At 42.6% G+C, this 18919-nt stretch overlaps 1 protein-coding gene and 1 long non-coding RNA gene across 4 annotated transcripts in view; one reads left to right on the top strand and one right to left on the bottom strand.

Moving 5' to 3' along the window:
* The window catches only part of Ifit2 (interferon-induced protein with tetratricopeptide repeats 2), a 25985-nt gene extending 16688 nt beyond the window's left edge, over nucleotides 1-9297 (bottom strand). Inside the window, exon 1 of one of the 3 annotated variants that reach the window (XM_006526705.3) lies at nucleotides 8825-9297. The gene's annotated coding sequence lies outside the window, so the exon portion shown is untranslated. Of the gene's footprint in view, nucleotides 1-8573; nucleotides 8760-8824 lie in introns of those variants that run through there. The other 2 variants (NM_008332.3, NM_001355262.1) reach the window with 2 other exon arrangements.
* A 5820-nt stretch (nucleotides 9298-15117) lies between these two features.
* Nucleotides 15118-16559, top strand: Gm31417. The gene is made up of 3 exons (XR_386665.2): nucleotides 15118-15301; nucleotides 15856-15931; nucleotides 16432-16559. It is a non-coding gene; the product is annotated as a predicted gene, 31417 (long non-coding RNA).
* Nucleotides 16560-18919: the final 2360 nt, after the last annotated feature.

Raw genomic sequence — 18919 nt, 5'->3', positions numbered from 1 at the left:
CATGGAGGGGCCCCCTCACAGATTCAGAGAGCTTTCACAGCATGTCTAAGGAGGGAAGATGACCTAAATCAAACTACGTTTTCAGCTCCTTCATTCACCATTGTGTAGAGGTATATCTGTGGGGGATATACTTTAAGGTCCCCGTGGGTTTGAGTGGATGTCTAAGACTTTGGATCATACTTAACTCTGTATACATTTTTTTGTATACATACATGTGATAATTTTTCCTTTTATTTTAAGAAGGAACTTCATGGCTTTTGTGCTTTATGGCACTGTTGCACTATGGTGATATTCTTCAGGAAAATAAGGGTTATTTGAACACAAACTATGATATATGATGGTCAGCTTGACGATCTTGAGTAAGTGATTAGCTAGATGATAGTATATAGTGCCTGGCTGTGCCGGACACAGGAGATCTATGTCTTGGGTGAGACAGAGTGTGATGGCGGCTGTTTGCTTGCTTTTTGTTTGACATAAAGTGGCACATGGTGGCATGGTTAAATGGAGTTGCTGATATTTAGAATTTTTAAGTCACCATTTTATTTTTAATTGCAACTGACTGCAGATAACTGAATCCATGAGCAAATGAAGCTGTCACACGATTCCTCCATCCTTGGCTTCTGTTATTGCCCACAGTGCAGTGTTAAGCTGTCTTGTCACTACTAGGAACCCTGGATCACTTAGTTACCCAGCACTGTGTTCTTAACTTTGACTCAGGTTAAACTGTCAATCTTGCTCCTTTGCTGGGGACAGGAGTGGAGGGGAGGGTGAGGTAAGGATGGGCAGTGGGGAGTGGAATTTGTGAGTTGTAAGCTTATATTTTCCCGTTTCTTTCTCAGGGTATGGATAGATTTCTCCATCAGTAGTTTGTTATCATCCTTTTAGGCTTAAAGTTCTGGAATACAGTCTAAAGTTACCCCCCCCCATAAGTACCCCTCTTTCTCCCGTCTTCAAACACCTGCCACCAAGGTTAAAAGTCCATTAGTCACTGATGGCCTCAGGCTCTTCTCACACTCCTAATCCTTATGTTACTTCATTCTCCCTCTGGGCTAGACAAGACTTTTTGAGTTAACTCGGTTTGGAGTAAATGCTCAGTAAGAAGAAAGGAGATCTTAGGTTTTGGGCTAATATCCACTTATCAGTGAGTACATATTGTGTGAGTTCCTTTGTGAATGTGTTACCTCACTCAGGATGATGCCCTCCAGGTCCATCCATTTGGCTAGGAATTTCATAAATTCATTCTTTTTAATAGCTGAGTAGTACTCCATTGTGTAGATGTACCACATTTTCTGTATCCATGATACAATTTCCTAAACACATGAAACTCAAGAAAAATGAAGACTGAAGTGTGAACACTATGCCCCTCCTTAGAAGTGGGAACAAAACACCCTTGGAAGGAGTTACAGAGACAAAGTTTGGAGCTGAGATAAAAGGATGGACCATGTAGACACTACCATATCCGGGGATCCATCCCATAATCAGCTTCCAAATGCTGACACCATTGCATACACTAGCAAGATTATGCTGAAAGGACCCTGATATAGCTGTCTCTTGTCAGAGTATGACTGGGCCTAGCAAACATAGAAGTGGATGCTCACAGTCGGCTATTGGATGGATCACATGGCCCCCAATGAAGGAGCTAGAGAAAGTACCAAAGAAGCTAAAGGGATCTGCAACCCTATAGGTGGAACAACATTATGAACTAACCAGTACCCCGGAGCTCTTGACTCTAGCTGCATATGCATCAAAAGATGGCCTAGTCGGCCATCACTGGAAAGAGAGGCCCATTGGACACGCAAACTTTATATGCCCCAGTACAGGGGAACGCCAGGGCCATAAAAGGGGAGTGGGTGGGTAGGGGAGAGGGGGTGGGTGGCTATGGGGGACTTTTGGTATAGCATTGCAAATGTAAATGAGTGAAATACCTAATAAAAAATGGAAAAAAAAAAAGAAGAAAGGAGAGACCTGTGTCACAGACAGGCACAGGAGATCGTAGGGAAGAACCTGTCTCAGCCATCCTTCAAGTACAGGGGCTTCAAATGAGTACTGGCAGACTCATGACCAATACAGCTGCAAATTGACTCCAGACAAAACTCAGGACCTATACAGTTTAGCATATTTCTACCCTTCTTTTTTTCAACTGGTAGCCATATTCTGGAAACAAATTATCTCCATGATACTTCTAACAAACCATTTGATCATGTACTTCACACATCCTTCTATAAAGCATAAACATTTGTTGGCAAAACAGTCTCATATTTTATATTTATATAGGCGATATGTATTTCAATTTTATATAATGTGCAGATATGATTAGTTTGTAAATATTTACAGAAAGGTAAAATTAGTGATTCATTTAAATATCATTTAAAATTACAAGTACTCATATAAGTATATAACATTTAAGTATATATTTTATATGTAAAGTAATATAATTGCCATATGTTAAATAATATATTAGATATTACAAATAAAATGTGTGCACAGTATATATTTCATTTGCTTTCATTATTATTGCTTTAATCCTAGTTTAAGAGTTCATTTTTCAAAATTTCATTAAATTTTATGAGATTTCTTGCTTTCCCAAAGCCTAAAAGATTCCTTGTAGCCTCTCTTGTAATTGTACAATTAGGGCTATTTTCAAGTGTCCCAGCCGTGAAGTAAACTATACCTATTTTCTCTCTGTGTGTCCTTGTACTCTCTGCCTCTGCTTCTTGTCACCCCTGTCACAAGGATTATATGAGATTCAACTGAGAGAAGCCAGGATGGCAATGTTAGCAGGGGCTTCCATGTCAGAGCTCTCTGAAGCCACGAGTCTCTCTATCTCCAAGTTTGTTTACAGACCTGGGAATGGCTGAAATCTCAGCTATTCTTTGACAAGTCATTTTTGTGTCAGGCCAACTCTGCACAGGACTAATCTTGTGACTTTTTCAGCTTAGGAATGACCATTGGAACGGAGAAAGTGAACCAAGCTTTTACTATAGCCACTCCCTGAAAGAATTGTTCTCTCTGGCTAGAATCCTCTGGCAGCACTCACCAGGGCGCTCCCTCCAAGTCTGGTCTGATTCACAAAGGAAAAAGAAACTTAAAGAGCTAGGATGATGCTCAGAATGGGTGCACAGCATCTCTTGTGCCTCACATTTGTGTCACACTCTGCTTCCAGTTTACCCGCCTTGTGAGGAGAAGAATGAGAGGCTCTATAAAGCAAACATAAAAAGAAGGTAAACATGTCCTCATTAGGATAGCAGGGATGGGGATATTATTTCTTTAAAACAACTATGTACTGAAGAAAAAGTACTCAATCTGCAGACAGTGTTTTGTTTTCCTGGGAGACAAATGAGTGAAAGAGAACAGGTGGGTGGGTGTGATACATCATACATATGCAATCCCAGAGTCTGGGGAGGCTGAGACAGGAGGATTGAGAGGTTGTGAGCAGCCAGGCTACATGACAAGACTCTGTTTTAAGGAACAAAAACTAGACTGCCACCAGCAAACTCTAAACCCATGATCAAAAGAAGCTGTTTCAAATAGTTCCCTTAATGTACAGATAATTGCTCCCCCCCCCGTCTTCTTTCTATTTTTTCTGAAAGGCTGAGAATAGGTCTACACACCCATATTTACCTTCTGTCTACTAACCCACCTTTGAGGATTCATCTCTATCCATCCATAAATTCACTAATTGTGTATTCATCAAATCAATATTTATTGAGTTCCAACCGAATTTTAGACAGTTCCCGCGTCTCCAAAGCTCTGATAGTACTTGAAGTGCAAATGAAGATAGGGACACTTTTTGATCTTGGGAAAGAAAATGATATAATTAAGGTTAAATATTTCTAGACGGCAGATAGGAGATAAGGGTGGGATTGAACTCGTACCAGCTAAAGGTCAAACCACAGAGTGTTTCCAACCGATGTGGATAAACAAAGAGAGTCAGTAGTCCTATCCTCAGGCTTCTACATCTTCCAGCCAGTAATCCCATCATAACTCATTGTTGTGGCATATACATGGCTTGTTCTCCAAAACCTCCACCCAGTATTGCCAGCTGTGAAGCTGGTCCTTAAAAGTGTAACTGAATAGCTCCAGTGAAAAGTAATTGTATTCAAACTCCCAAGGCTATCTAGAGGAGATGGGGTTGGGATAGCAGAGAGAATCAGGTGTACAGGGGTGGGGGTGGGGAGGGGGAACCCTCATTGGTTCTTAAGAGAAACAGGTTGGGGCTGGGAGTTTGGGGAGAGCCTTGAACTGCAACGACCAGGAAATTTAGGTGGCTGGGGAGAGGCTAGAAGAGCCCTGTGGTTTTGGTGTCCACCACAGGTGTGTCCATGGGAACCAGATGCCTCATCATCCAGAAGTAAGGGATGATAGGGAAGTGGACCTTTCTGGCAGAAAGAAAACTCCTCACAGCTCCATGGGAGTAATCCACCAGCAGTCCTTCTGTCTCCCTGTCTACCTGTCTAGTCCCAGCTGAGCCCAGGATGTCATCATAGACATAGTCAGGTGGGCCTGCCTTTTGGAGTGCTTGGGAATTTTCTTCAAACCTAACAAAAAGGTCATTGGAACATGAAGGCTCTGACCTATGTAATAGATTAACCAATTGATGGACTCATAACTTCATAGAGTTTCTGCCAATTGGTGGAAACTAGAACCATTCTTAAAGGAAATGGGCCACTGGAGATGGATGTTCTTCTCAGACCCTTCTCTTCCTTTTCCTTACTTCCTGGTAGCCACAGGTGAGCAGTTTCCCCCTGTCACATCCTTCCATTGGGATATTCCTGCCTTGCCACAAGTTTAAATGCAGTGGTACCAGGCAACAGTGGACTGGAGTCTGTACAACCATAAGCCAAAATAAATCCTCTCACCATTCACTCCGCACCACCTTTTTTGGGGGGTGGGGGGAGAGAATACTAACCAGTGAGAATAAGTTGGGGGAATTCCAGGCAATAGATTATCCTCAAAACAAATCCCCCATAAACAGAAAAACCCAAAGCCTTCCGTGTATTTGCTGTGAGCGATATTACCTAGGGCTGTCTGACTCAGCGTCCCTGAGTTGCAGCTCCTTTACCTCTTTTGAACTATTTGCAACCTTTTAAAAGCTACTCCCTAACTCTGAGCCAAGAACTATCTCGTGTCTTACATCTACTGTATTTAATCTCTGATGTATGTGGTTGTTATCTTTTCTTTAGATGTCCGCCAAGAGACTCCAACAGGATAGAGGGCTTGCTTGCATAAGACGGTGTCATTTGCTTCACCCATGGCTCTAGAATTAGCACTAAGTGAGCTGAGCAAGTGTCTACAGGTGTGTCCAACCTTTGACCTGACATTGTCGTCTGTAAAGCTCTTGGTTCAGAACTACACTGTCAACTTACAACCAGAGAAGCCAAAAAAAAAAAAAAAAAAAAAAGCCCCACCATTTAACAATGCACTGTTCCAGAGTGGTACAAATGCTGACCAAACTTACACAATTCCAACAATAACTACCCTCTTAATGTACCTAAAGGGCCTGGAGCAATGGCTTCACAATGAAAACCACTGGCTGCTCTTCCAGAGGATCTAGGTTCAATTCCTACTGCCCTCATGGCAGCTCACAATTGTCTATAGCTCCAGTCCCAGGGGATCTGGCACCCTTCTCTGGCCCCTGAGGGCATTAGGTGTGCACACAATGCATAGACATACATTAAGATAAAAAACTTGTACACAGAAAATAATAATTTTAAAAAGATGTACCAGAAGTACCTTTTCTACCTTACAAGTATGGGGTAATTTCAATCTGCCCAGAACCAACATGTTTATAAAATTCTTTATAGCCAAAGCCACTTCAGCTCAACATACTGTACAAATGAACAGGGTGGAGTCAAGAGCTCATGCTCTGACCTGTAGTGCCATCACTGTTTCCTGTAGTCACAATGAAATCTCTGCACACTGCAGACAGCCTTTATTTGAAGCATCTGACATACCTAGGCATAAAATCAAGTCAACCGGTAGCCCTGGAGCTGAGAGAGCAAGTAAGATGAACATTTGGGAAAACATCTATACTTTAAAGGAGTCTAGCGTTACAGGAATAACTCCCACAATGTGACAGCCAGATCAGCAGAAATGAAAGTGGATTGTTAGCTTTCTAATTCCCAGACTTCTTTATTACTGCTATGTGATAGTGTGGAAAGAGAAACAGAAACTTAAAGGAATTTTGTCTCATGTGCTTGTAGGAGCTGCCTAGGCAGTTTCTGCAAGGCTCTTGTTTCATTGCTTAGATTATCAGACGTTTTAAGTCCACAGGGTAGGCAGTAAGGCTGACAAAATGGGGAGAGTAAGGACAGCCTGGTATGTCTCTAGACTAGAACCCAGGGCAGCTCCTACGGCCCCCAACATCTCCTGCAAAGCTGAACCTTCATCATGGAGCTAAGCACATACCTGGACCAGAGTGTGGAGATGTTAAAGGACCCAGAGGAATGAGAGGCAGTTACAGGTCTGCTGCATCAGGGAGGGGAGCAGGGAGAGGAACACAATGTGCTAGAAACTACAGAAATGCTTGCTCCCTGCTTCCTAGCGTAAAGGTAAAAATGGCTACTTCTTTTTCACACTGCAAATCGAAGGGCATTCCGGGGAAGCACTGAGATTAGCCAGATTGACACATGTGCCCCAGCTGTGCTTCTGTTCTAACCCAGGCACTGCCCTGTGAGCCTTGCAAGTGCCTTCCAACACAGAATGCCTTTCGAATGTGAAACGGATGTTGAGTAATACAATACATACTTTATTTCTGGAAGGATGGCCAAAGAAATAACGCCAACATTGTCCTCTAATAATAGCAGCAGCTGTCAACAAATCAAATCCTTCTGCATCTATGAGTGATCTCAGAGAGAAAACGCCATGAAACTGCATCTTAGCAGTGCCCATCTCTCTCTCTCTCTCTCTCTCTCTCTCTCTCTCTCTCTCTCTCTCTCTCTCATCTGAGCCTGCTGCCCATCTTTTTGTTCCTTGTCAAGACTCAAAAATCTCTTTACCCGATTTCAGTTATCAGTAAGCAGGATTACTTGTTAAACCCATGGAACAAGATTGAAAATCTTAAGGGACAGACATCAGTCAAAAGCATTTTTCAAAACAAGTAAATAAATACCCTTCATATCAGAATCATGATACTATAAAAATGCATCTTGCGCTTTTCAGACATCAGGTACAGAAGGCTGTCTTTGATTGGTGTGTTCCTTTTTCAGAATTGAGCAGGGTAGAGATGTAAACATCTCCCTTTGTAGAAGCACACAAAGTTCCCTCGAGTGCCATAGACAAAGTCTGTCATTGCACCTCTCCATCAAGGTCATTTGTCTCCTCTAGCTATCCCCAGATGATTGACAATGGTGATATCCTCATATATTTATCATTTTCTTCTGAGCATTAAAAACTGAGTTTACCATGTTCTCTAGCACAAGCAACTGACAGCAGCAAGTATACAGATATTCTTCTAGAAGAATGCAAGACCAGAGACAGCCCTTTACTTTAGAACCGTTTTCATTGTTAAATTAAAGTACATCTCAAAGGAAAACTACTGAACTCTTTTAAACAGCGGCAAAGCAAACAACCATGTGTGTCCCTGCTTTAGCAGTCACGAGTAGTTACTAGCCCTCATGTTTCAAGCATCCCAGGAATTTGAACCATGGCCATCATGATGTTCTGGACCCTGTTAAGGGCCAAATAATAAATATTTTCTCTGGCTTTGTGAGCAACTAGTCCAGTCTGCTGTTGCAGCGTAAGAGAGCACCTGATCCAATAAAACTTCATTTATAGAAGCAAATAGCAAGCTGGCCTCCGGGTGGCAGTTTGTTAACCCTTGTTCTATGACCCTGTGTATTTTTCATGCTCAGAGTATCTTGATGGTCCTATCTCCTCCTGCATGGTCTTTTCAGCCACTGCCTTACTCTTTTGAATAGCACACTTCTCAGGGTGCCAACGTGTTCTAATTTTTCCTTCTGTTGTCTCGGAGTCTTTGTTAACATTTTACTGAAGTATAAGTGTGATTCAGGCGCATGGCCTCCTGAGCAGTTGCTGTCCTGATGCTATTTACACTGCTTGCTTTCAGCACTCCCAAATACTTTCCTCATGAGGACACAAATACCTCATTGTGCCTTCTTCATCTCTGAACTGCACCCTAATTTGAGATTCCCAGTCCCTACTTCTAACGTTTACCTCTCTTCTTCCTTTACCAACATTTAAATCCAGAAAATATTTTAGAAAGAAGAAAGAAAGAAAGAAAGAAAGAAAGAAAGAAAGAAAGAAAGAAAGAAGGAAGGAAGGAAGGAAGGAAGGAAGGAAGGAAGGAAGAAAGAAAGAAAGAAAGAAAGAAAGAAAGAAAGAAAGAAGAGAGAGAGAGAGAGAGAGAGAGAGAGAGAGAGAGAGAGAGAAGGGGGGCAGGGAGAGGGCGAGGGAGGGGGAGGGGGGGGAAGAAAGAAATTCATTGTGTCCACTCTATCTCCACAGAGAGGAATTCCTACATCAGCTGTCATTTTAAAACACCAAACCTGAGGAACACAGGGAGGTTGGGGAGGGGGAGAGACCATTACACAATAACATGTTAATAGACTTACAGAGTTGAGAGGTTGTGGGACATTAAAAAGGTTTCTGTAATTTCTGGTGCATTCCTTCTCAAATAAACAACCGGAAGTAAAAAAAAAAAAAAGCTGTTTTTGAAAGCCTTTGAGTGAGCTGAGGGTGGGTTCTGGATAAAAGAGTGACTAGATATATAGCTTAGGACCCAGAGTCCACCACGCGCCCCTAGTGGACAGCCCAGGAAAACAAAAGTTGCGTCCACCCACATTTAAGAGCGACGACCACCTACCTCTAAGTCTCATCTTGGTGCATCTTGCTGATGGGTAAAAAAGCATTAACTGCAGAAGGCCAGAACTTGCTTTTCGGCAGAATGGACGCTGGCGAAGGGTGCGTGGCCAATGACTCCTGACTGCCGGGTGCCGGATGTAACCCCTACCCACACTTGGTGCTTTGAGGGATCTACTACTAGACAGGGCTACTCATTAAAAATATCTTGCTTCACTCTCTTTCCTACATATTTGCAGCGTTAGTCGGGTGTGGCTGGAATACCTTAGTCCTTTGGGGGACTCCCCGCTGTTTCCTAAAGTGAGCTCCATCTCGCTGGGTCCCCACATCACTAAGGGCGGGAAACTGCACTCACCCAGGCAACCTGGCTCGACTACAGCTCCCAGGGAGCTTTGTTTTGGGGTGGTACTCCATCTTAGCGCTGCTTCCTCCCACTGTGTCCTGCTATTGTCGCCAGAGGGTGCCCTTCTCCGCCGCTTTTAGCTTTATTATCCCTAGATGCTAAATTTGAGAGTTTGCAGCAGAAATACTTCCGGAATTGGGAGAGAGACGGTTTTATCCATTCTTCCAGGAAGCTCCCATGAATTTTCCAGCCTCTGGGTCTTGGTGCTCCAGCCCAGCTCTAGCATAGAATTCTCCTTGCACAATGCAAGACCAGACAGGATCCTTTTCTGTCCTTTCCTATTTTTAATGTTTACTGATGTTGCTAACTGAAGCGGATTAATTCGCAGACTGTAATATTCTGGACAGCAGAGATAATACCTAGTTGATTCTTAGAGGATGGTTCACTCATTTCCAGTTTCCTAATAGTCCATCTTAGTGAGGGACATGATCCTGAATTGAATTCCTGGATTTAAATTGAAATTGAGACTCAACTGGCTTAGGGGAGATGACTTCAGGGGCTTATATCACTTGACTTTAAGCCCTAGGATCTGAGCTGGGATGGGATTTTAATCCCAGGGAAAGTAAAAATCGACTCCTGCAAGTGGTCCTCTGACCTCCGTGTGGCACCCTTGATAAATGGATGGATGGATGATAGATAGATAGATAGATAGATAGATATAGATCCAGATAGATGGATAGAATGAAAGATAATGACATTCAAAGTCCTTTAAAAGAAAGTGAGGTTCCAAGGCTAGGATGTAGCTCAGTGACAGAGCTCTTGCCCATGACACTGGCTTCTGTCCCTAGGACTGAAAGGAGATAGGGGATGGGGAAAGGAAGAGTTTTAGCAGTGAACTGTCATTCTAAGGATCCATCATACCCCTCCCTGTTGCCTGGTGGTTAAACACTTCGGTCTTGTCAATTTAGTTTCTCTTCTAAATTGAGTCCCCCCCCCTCCCCCTCCCCCTCCCCCTCCCTCTCCTCCTCCTTCTCTTCACAGGCGATGAGACATTTTAATCTAATAGTGGTACTTAACACTACACAGGGAGTCACAGCTCCCAGAGGATCCCTAAAGGCCAAAGGAAGATCCAGAAATATCTAGAGTTGCTGGTCCCCTGCCTGTGGGAACAGGGGTCAGAAGGTGGCAAAGCAGGGGCCTTCCTGTCACTCATAGATCCAGTCCTGTGCACAACTCTTGAAGTCCACCAGCTCCTTGGGCTGAAACCACAAGCTGGGCTCTCTACAGAACCATTCTTACCAACTTGGATGCAAAAGTCTCCTCGGATGGTCACAGGCTTAGAGTGAGTGGGGTTGGTCTCTGTTAGCATCACCGAGACTGTCTTCACAACATTCAGTCCCTCCCAGACCACAGCACACATGACCAACGGTGAGTGTACCTTCATTACCATCAGGCCTGGTGGGCTCCAGCGGGAGCTTGTGGGAGAGATCATCAATCAATTTGAACAGAAGGGATTCCTCCTGTTGGTATGAAATTTGTGCGGGCTTTGGAGAACCTTCTCAAAGAGCGCAGCGTTGACTCGAAGGACCAGGACCGTCATTTCTTTGTAGGATATTTCTACAGGACCCCTTTCCTGGCAGGCAAACACAATGCTGCTCGTCTTATAAGTACAATTGTATTTATTGTCCCACTCTGACCCCCAAGCCATTCTTTATGGTTTTAAGAGAGGAATGTAATCACCGTACTGTGGGGAGAGATTCAGCTTCTTGTCAAGGGTTCTTAAAAAGCTTTTCCCAGCCGGGCTTGGTGGCACACGCCTTTAATCCCAGCACTCGGGAGGCAGAGGAAGGCAGATTTCTGAGTTCGAGGCCAGCCTGGTCTACAAAGTGAGTGCCAGGACAGCCAGGGCTACACAGAGAAACCCTGTCTCGAAAAACAAAAGCAAACAAACAAACAAAAACAAAAACAAAACAAAACAAAAAAAGCAAAAAAGCTTTTTCCTTGCTAGACTGTGTGACTCATAGGGAGATAGTTTAACGTGAGTGATCTAAGAAGACTCTCACTGAGTCAAGAGGGGCGGGAACTAGTAGGGATATAAGGCTAATGAGAGCAGAAGTAATAACATAAGAAGATAGGTCAGAGGAAAGTCTAAATGAAACTGAGGGCAGTGAAATATGGGGAGAATATGTTCAAAGTACAGTGATTCGTTCATGAAAATCGCCTTATGTCGCCCTGTATAATCCTTTTTAATTAAAATAAATTTACTCAGTAGAGAATATATAGCAATATATAAAGCAAGAAGAAAAAAAATCCAAAGTCAAGACAAAAATAAAAGCACACGAGAGTGAGAATGACCAGCCTTGGAACAAGGTCAATCAGATGCATAACTAGAGGCCAAGAAGTAAAAGATGAGGCCAGGGTATGTAGCTCAGTGGTTAGGAGCTAGGGTGGCTCTTCCTGAGGAGCTGCTTTCAATTCTCAGTTCCCACAAGGTGGCTTCACTTCCAGGGACTCTGGCGCCCTCTTCTGGCCTCTGTGGGTACAAAGCGCTCATATGAATCACAGACATAACATATTGGCAAAACGCATACACAGAATAATAATTTAAGGCCGGGTGTGGTGGCGCCCACCTTTAATACCAGCACTTGGGAGGCAGAGGCAGGCGGATTTCTGAGTTTGAGGCCAGCCTGGCCTACAGAGTGAGTTCCAGGACAGCCAGGGCTATACAGAGAAACCCTGTCTCAAAAAACCAAATAAATAAATAAACAAATAAACAAACAAACAAACAAATAAAAGGCGAAATCAGGTGAGATTAGATAATGAGTGACCCCCCAAACTTCTAAAATATATCAAAGTAGGAGATTCAAGCCATAACCAGGAGAAACTCAAAAATGTTTAGTTACCAGGTTTATCAATAGGAAAGCCTTCTTTCCCCCTCCCCCACCCAAACACACCATTTAATCTGTCTTCACCCCCCCCACACACACCACCACTCCAGAGATACTGTTCTTTAGAGCTAAGGTCTAGGTAGGCCCCTAACATTCATGAGTTACAGCCAGGTCTGGTGTTCCTGTTTCCCACTTACAGTACTGCGGACATTGTGGAGGATGATTGAGAAGGAGCCAAGGGGAAATTAAGGTGGTTTTTGTTTTGTTTTGTTTTGTTTTTTTTTTTTTTTTGGCCCTGACATTCTGCTGTTTGTTTTGTTCACAAAGAACAGTTCCAGGAAAAAAAGAATGAGGGGTGTTATGAAACAATGCGAAGCACTTACTGGCTGTTCCCACCTGTACCTTCTCTACCAACAGTAACATATTCATGTGCCTTACCTTGGCTCAATGACTGTGACTGTACCTCTCTATAGTTAGTGGCTTGGCAATTTTGTGTTGGTCCCTTCCTAAAACGTAATTGTGAAATGAGAAGAAATCCTAGACTCCAATTTATTAGGCTACCTGATGAAATATGATCAAAGGGTTTACAATTGCTTTAATGGAATTTACTGGAATGGTGATGGAAATATGTTTAGTATTTGAAATTAAGATGCTGTATTTTTTAATTGTATTATTACAATGTTTCTTAGACAGTCCTCATCTGAGAACCTACTATTGTATAGATCTCTCTGAACAAGGCTTGACTCTTACATAAGCCCCAAAGATGTCAGTCTGCTAGTCTGTGGACCACTCTGCCAAGATTTGTTCAACCCATGGCCCAGGCAGCCATGAATGTGGTTCAACCCAACATCATGACTTACTTAAAACACAAGGTGTGTGTGTGTGTGTGTGTGTGTGTGTGAGAGAGAGAGAGAGAGAGAGAGAGAGAGAGAGAGAGAGAGAGAGAGGCACACAGAGACAGAGACAGAAAGAGATGACCAGAGAGAGACTTTGATTTTCATAACTTGATTATATTGTTCTGGAATGATAACTTTGTGAATGATGTCATGTTTCAGTGTCAAACATTTGTGCTCCTCAGTTAGTCTCATGATATTAAAAGAATGGAGATATGATGAAGGTATGAAGAAACCCAGGCATACTTGGAAAAATTTGAGATCCAAACAGGGAAAACAATTATTGAAATTCCATGATCATCATAGGGATGGATGGGAGTGGTGTGCAAGCACATAAGTGTATGTCTTAGCGGTGGGAGATCTTAGCGGGTGCCAAAAGGAAATGGAGAGGCAGCGAGAACAGCTTGACCACTGAGTCCAAGCCTATGTGGAGACCAGCGGGGAAAGGATTGTCAGAGGTCCCTGAGCACTTGACACATAACTCAGTGCTCATGAAGTCCTTTGCAGCTGTCAGATGGTATGCTCTGAGTTGGATTTCAGAAACAGTTGGTGCAGTGGTATGTATACTAAATGAGAGAGTGATTAATAATGCTTGCCCACAGACACTACAATAGCCTCAGACCTTAAAAAACAGACAAGCAAACAAACAAACAAAAAACCTTACAGACCTGTGAACTCTCATTCCTCTCAAAACAATCATCTGATGCATCTAGCTAAGCAAGCAGGAACTGGGTAAGAGAACTTCAGAATTGGGAAAGGCTTAGGGAGTGGGAAGCAAGACACCCCATGCACACCTGTTTCCCCGGGCTGCACGTTGACTTCAGTGCTCCTGAGATGGAGAATCAGAGAAACCGTGCAGGGGGTCATTGAGAGCAGAATAACCTGACAGAGTATGAGATCAGCATCCGGTTCTATCGGGGTGAGGTGGAGAGCTCTAAAACAGGGTAGCAGAGAAGAGGGGTGGGTGTTTCCTGTGGCTGCAACGCAACAAGTTCAGCCTGTTCAACGTAAAGGAGCATCGCGGGCACAAGTTAGAACAAGGAAGAAACGAATAAGCTTGTTCTGTTGTGTGCTTTGGGGAATTCTGTAAGTTCTTGGAAAGACTGGACCTACTGCGTAGGATCATCCAACTGACCTAGCAGCCTACAGTTGGGAGGAAGTGAACTCCTCTTTCACACCCCCAGGGCTCATGGGGACCCTGTAGGAGAAGCTGAATCTGCTTCCGGGGGCCATAATCCTTTCACCCTTTCCCTTACAAAAGTCTCAAGGATTTGGCCCAGTCTCTGCCCTCACTCTGATTCCTCATCTATAACAAAATGTACACTACAGACCAAAACCCAATAGGACACTTCTTTGTGTCTTCTCTGGTTGTGTTTGCTTCTACACCATGGATTGTTCTTCAGAACACTCAGAGAAAAGTTGCTGTTGCTTTGAACTTATAATGAGCTTACAGAATGAAACACTGTTTGAACTTAATATTAACATCCTTCTCTGACTCCCTTTTTGTGTAACATTCTATCTAGGAGGTAATTTTCTAAGAAATTTTGTCCATAAAAAGGCCAGAGAAAAGAAATACACTGTTGACTTGGGGGGCTCTGTCCCATCCATCTATCCACCAAATGTATACATTATGTATATGTCTGTTTGTCTATGTGTAACTATACATGAGCACTTGTGGAGTAGATGAAACAGGTGGTCAGGCCAAGCCAGAATGTATGTATATATGAATGTGTATGTGCCTGTGCACATTGTCTATATAGATGAATTTCTTTCTTTCCTTTTCTCTTCTCTCTGGTTCATAAATAGTTAAGAGCTCAAGAGCCTCTCACCAGCAAGGGGCTCCTGGGTATCAGAGAAAGAAGCCCTAGCAATTAATCCTTTACTTAATCCTCCACTGCTAAACATCATGTGTTAATTCTCCAGATTTAGCACTTATTAAAGCACAAATAATAAGAGAGTTTCAGAGTAAGAGACCAGTATATATTTAAGCATAAAGAGTTAAGTCTTCAGAGCTTACTTAAGCACAGAACAACAAGAGTTAAGTTTTGAGCACAGCACAGTAAGAGTTAAGTCTTCAGCACTTATTTAAGCATGGAACAATAAGAGAGTTAAGTCTCTGGGATTTAATAAAGCATAGAGATTTACAAAGTACAGAGAGATAAAGAGGAAAGAAGCCAGTGAGTCAGCGATTTTCAGCTAGAATAAGCAAGAGAGTGTTAAGTCTCCAGAAGCCATCAGCTTCCAGTCCCCAGTACAGTTAGAGAGAGTTAAAAGGCAGAAGATGATCGGTCTTTTGGCCTTCGTTCAATGCTGTGGTCCGCTTCAGCTCTGGTCCCTTAAGTCCGGGCAGGTTTCCGGTAAGTAGGTAAAGTGTTTGCTGTGCTGACAAGAGGACTTGAGTTCAGATCTCCAGTACTCAGGTAAAAGGCTGTACATGTGTCTGGAGGACAGGGGAGTGTTGGAGATAGTAGAACCCTGGAACGCATTGGATAGCTCGCCTAGTCAATTCAGTGGGAGACTTGTCTCAAAAACTAAAGTGGAGAGAGACTGAGGAAGACACTTGGCACTGACTGCTGGGCTCTACATACAGACACATGACAGATATATCCACACAGACATACATGTGTGAATATACATATTGCACACACACATACATACACACATACACACATATATGAATGGATGGATGGATGGGTGGGTGGATGAATGAATGAATTAATTAAAAGGACAAACATTTCCACATTCATAAAGGCTAACGTTGCCACAGGGGTTTTGGAGGCTGCCCATGATGGCACTCTAGCCACCTTCCTCCTCGGTGTCCACCACCTGTGCCAGTGATTTTACAAACCGAGAGCAGCAGAAGGCTCTGCATCCTATATCCTGAACTGTGGGTTGACTTCTTTGCTTTCAGGGCCTGATCAGTTTCCTTCTTCATTATGACAAAATGAATCACGGTCTGCTGACAGCTAAATTTTGAGAAAGAACAGGTAAATTGAAATGGAAACCACAGGAATAAACCCTGACTTATTACAAGGATAGACTGCCAAAACATACCAGGAAGTGAATTACAGCGCAATGATTTTCACACGTTTGCTCAAGCCCATGCCTTTTAAAGTGGCTTTACTGTGATACAAACCACATGCCCAAAACCTTATCCTTTCTAGTGGGTTTTCATTGTCTAAGAAGCATGGTTTAATCATCCCATTATCTACTTAATTTAATTCCACACTATTCTCATCACTGTCCCAGCAAATCCATCCTACTGGTAGCCAATCCCCATCCCATTCTTATCCTCATCTCGGTAAGCAGTAATCTGCCCTCTGTATCCATGGATCCACCTTTTCTGGACATTTCACAGAGACGAGTCAGGCAATATGTGGGTTTCTCAAGGGTCATCTGGAGTGTAGCAGGGGTCATTGCTTTATTCTGTTTCTACGGCCAATGATCTACTATGTGGATATATTGTATGCAATTTCCTGTTCATTAGGTGATGAGTATTTGAGTAGTTTCCAAGCCTGGCTACTTCAGACATTCATCAGGGCTCCAGGAATGAGTCTCTTGTGGAATCTGTGGGACAAATATACTTGGGATTGCCTCAAGTGGTAGGTGACAAAGGTAAGAAACGCAGGTGCTATATACTCTGTTCAAGTCACCTATCAGCAATGGTCCCCTTAGAGGCAGCATCTAAACCCAGTAACTTTAACAAAGTAAATGACTCCAGATGACCTGTGTCGGGCATTTTCTCTGCATCAGGCCTCTGTTGCATAAGAAGAACCCAGCCCAGGAAGTGCTACTGGAATCAATATATTCAGCAAAACCTGTTATAAGTGATTGACAGAATTCTAGTTGTCACACATATGTCTGGGAATAGTAATTCTGAGAATGATCATCCCTGATTTGTACAAATTAGAAAGTTTAAAGTACTTAATAATTTGACATGGGCAGAATTACATTACAATAAAAAAGTGTTAAAAACTTAAAAAAATATAGGCTAAATATAGTACCTAAATAATGGCTATAAACATAATTTCCACTTTTTCTTTTTAGATACTTTTTCTTTTTTGTTTGTTTGTTTGGTTTTTTGAGACAGGGTTTCTCTGTGTAGCCCTGGCTCTCCTGGAACTCACTCTGTAGACCAGGCTGGCCTCTAACTCAGAAATCCGCCTGCCTCTGTCTCCCACGTCCTGGGATTAAAGGCATGCACCACCACTGCCTGGCTCCAAATAGTATTCTTAGAACTGGGTATAAATTGCTTTGTATCTCAGAAATCCATACAAATCAAGTGACTTAATTAGTCAGAGTAAATCAAGAAAACCTCATACTCATATAGTTACAATCCTAAGAAATAAGACACAGGATTGTATACACAAAATGTTCTGTTATTGTAAAACTTAAGTAATTACATGCTCAAATTGGTCTGGACCCGACACACACAAACACTGGTTTCCAGATATTTTTCTCTTATGGGCAAGCTTCTTGTATATTGTTTTTGTTTCAATACTTTTCTATCATTATTCAATTAATCTGGCTCACATATGGGATGACACATGTTCCATATGTAATTAAATGGTAGTAACTCTTAGGAACAGGACACCCCCCCCCACCAAGTTCTCAGCACAGAGATTTATTTGCCCCAGAAGGACAGAGGGCAGGGAATAAGACACAAAGGCAGGAGATAGAGGATGAGAATAAGAGAACACAGGAGAGGGCGATTACATTCCTAAAGCTAGCCACGAAGCTCCAATCCCTTATTTGGCCCCTTCCTCCTCCTGAGGCTGACCACCAACGTCCAGCTATCAAAGTATTGAAGTCCAGCAATCAAAAACCCCCTTGGCTCGCCTACTTAACACGCTCAATTAAAATGAAACACCTCATTTTAATGTGTTGTGTTCATGGTACAGACACAAATTCTGTAGCTTCTTATGTCCTTTCTTGTGCTTGGATGGATACACTGACTCCAGATAAATTAGTGAAAAACAAATTGCTAACACATTAATCAGAAAGAATATTTTTGGGCTGGAGAGATGGCTCAGCGGTTAAGAACATTGACTGGTCTTCTGGAGGTCCTGAGTTCAAATCCCAACAACCACATGGTGGCTCACAATCGTCTGTAATGAGATGCCCTTCTCTGGTGTGTTTGAAGACAGCTACGATGTACTTACATATAATAAACAATCAATCAATCAATCAATCAATCAATCAATCAATCAATCAATCTTTGGGCCAGATAGAGTGGGGCTAGAGTGAGAAGGAAAAAAAGAATATTTTCAGCAACTTTTTAAAAAATTGGTAATTTGTCCCAGAGGGCACAGGGGGTTGCCTTTGGATAGAAAGGAGACAGACATGGCACACAGGAAAATGGCAGTTCATAAAGGAAAAGGGGGAAGCCTCCTGTTAGGATAAGATATTTAATTTTGGTTGGGTATGTTTATTAGGTGAGCCAAAGGGGACTTTGATTGCTGGACTTTAATACTGGATCTTGGTAGTCACTCTCAGGAAGAGGAATTGGCTAAATAAGGGGATGGACCTTGGGGGCTAGCTTTAGGAATGTAATCTAATGGCTTTTAGTAAGGTAGAAGGAATAGGGGAGATAGCTTTTGAAACATAAATAAAGATAATATCTATTTAAAAATGGGGGCGGGGGAGGGTATAGGGAACTTTCGGAGTAGCATTTGAAATGTATATAATGAATTATATAATTTACAAAAAAAGAAAAGCATGGATCGAAAAGGAAGGAATCTGTAAAAGCAAGCAAATGATTGATGGGTATATCTTATAGCAGGAAGGTTTGCATGTGATCTAGAAATAAATAGTATTAGGAGAGTGCATGCGGCCATGGAATTGCTAGCATGAGGAAACAGATTAGAGAATTAATAATGTTGGCACACTGTCCTCAGCAGATAAGGAATGCTTAGCACTGAACCTAATGTCCTGAGCTTGATCCCGAGATCTCACACAGTGGAAGGAGGGAACTG

Source organism: Mus musculus, chromosome 19 (genome assembly GCF_000001635.26).
Source record: "Mus musculus strain C57BL/6J chromosome 19, GRCm38.p6 C57BL/6J".
Classification (NCBI taxonomy): domain Eukaryota; kingdom Metazoa; phylum Chordata; class Mammalia; order Rodentia; family Muridae; genus Mus; species Mus musculus.
The sequence above is the reverse complement of the archived record's forward strand: the minus strand, read 5'-3'. Positions and strand labels throughout refer to the sequence as shown.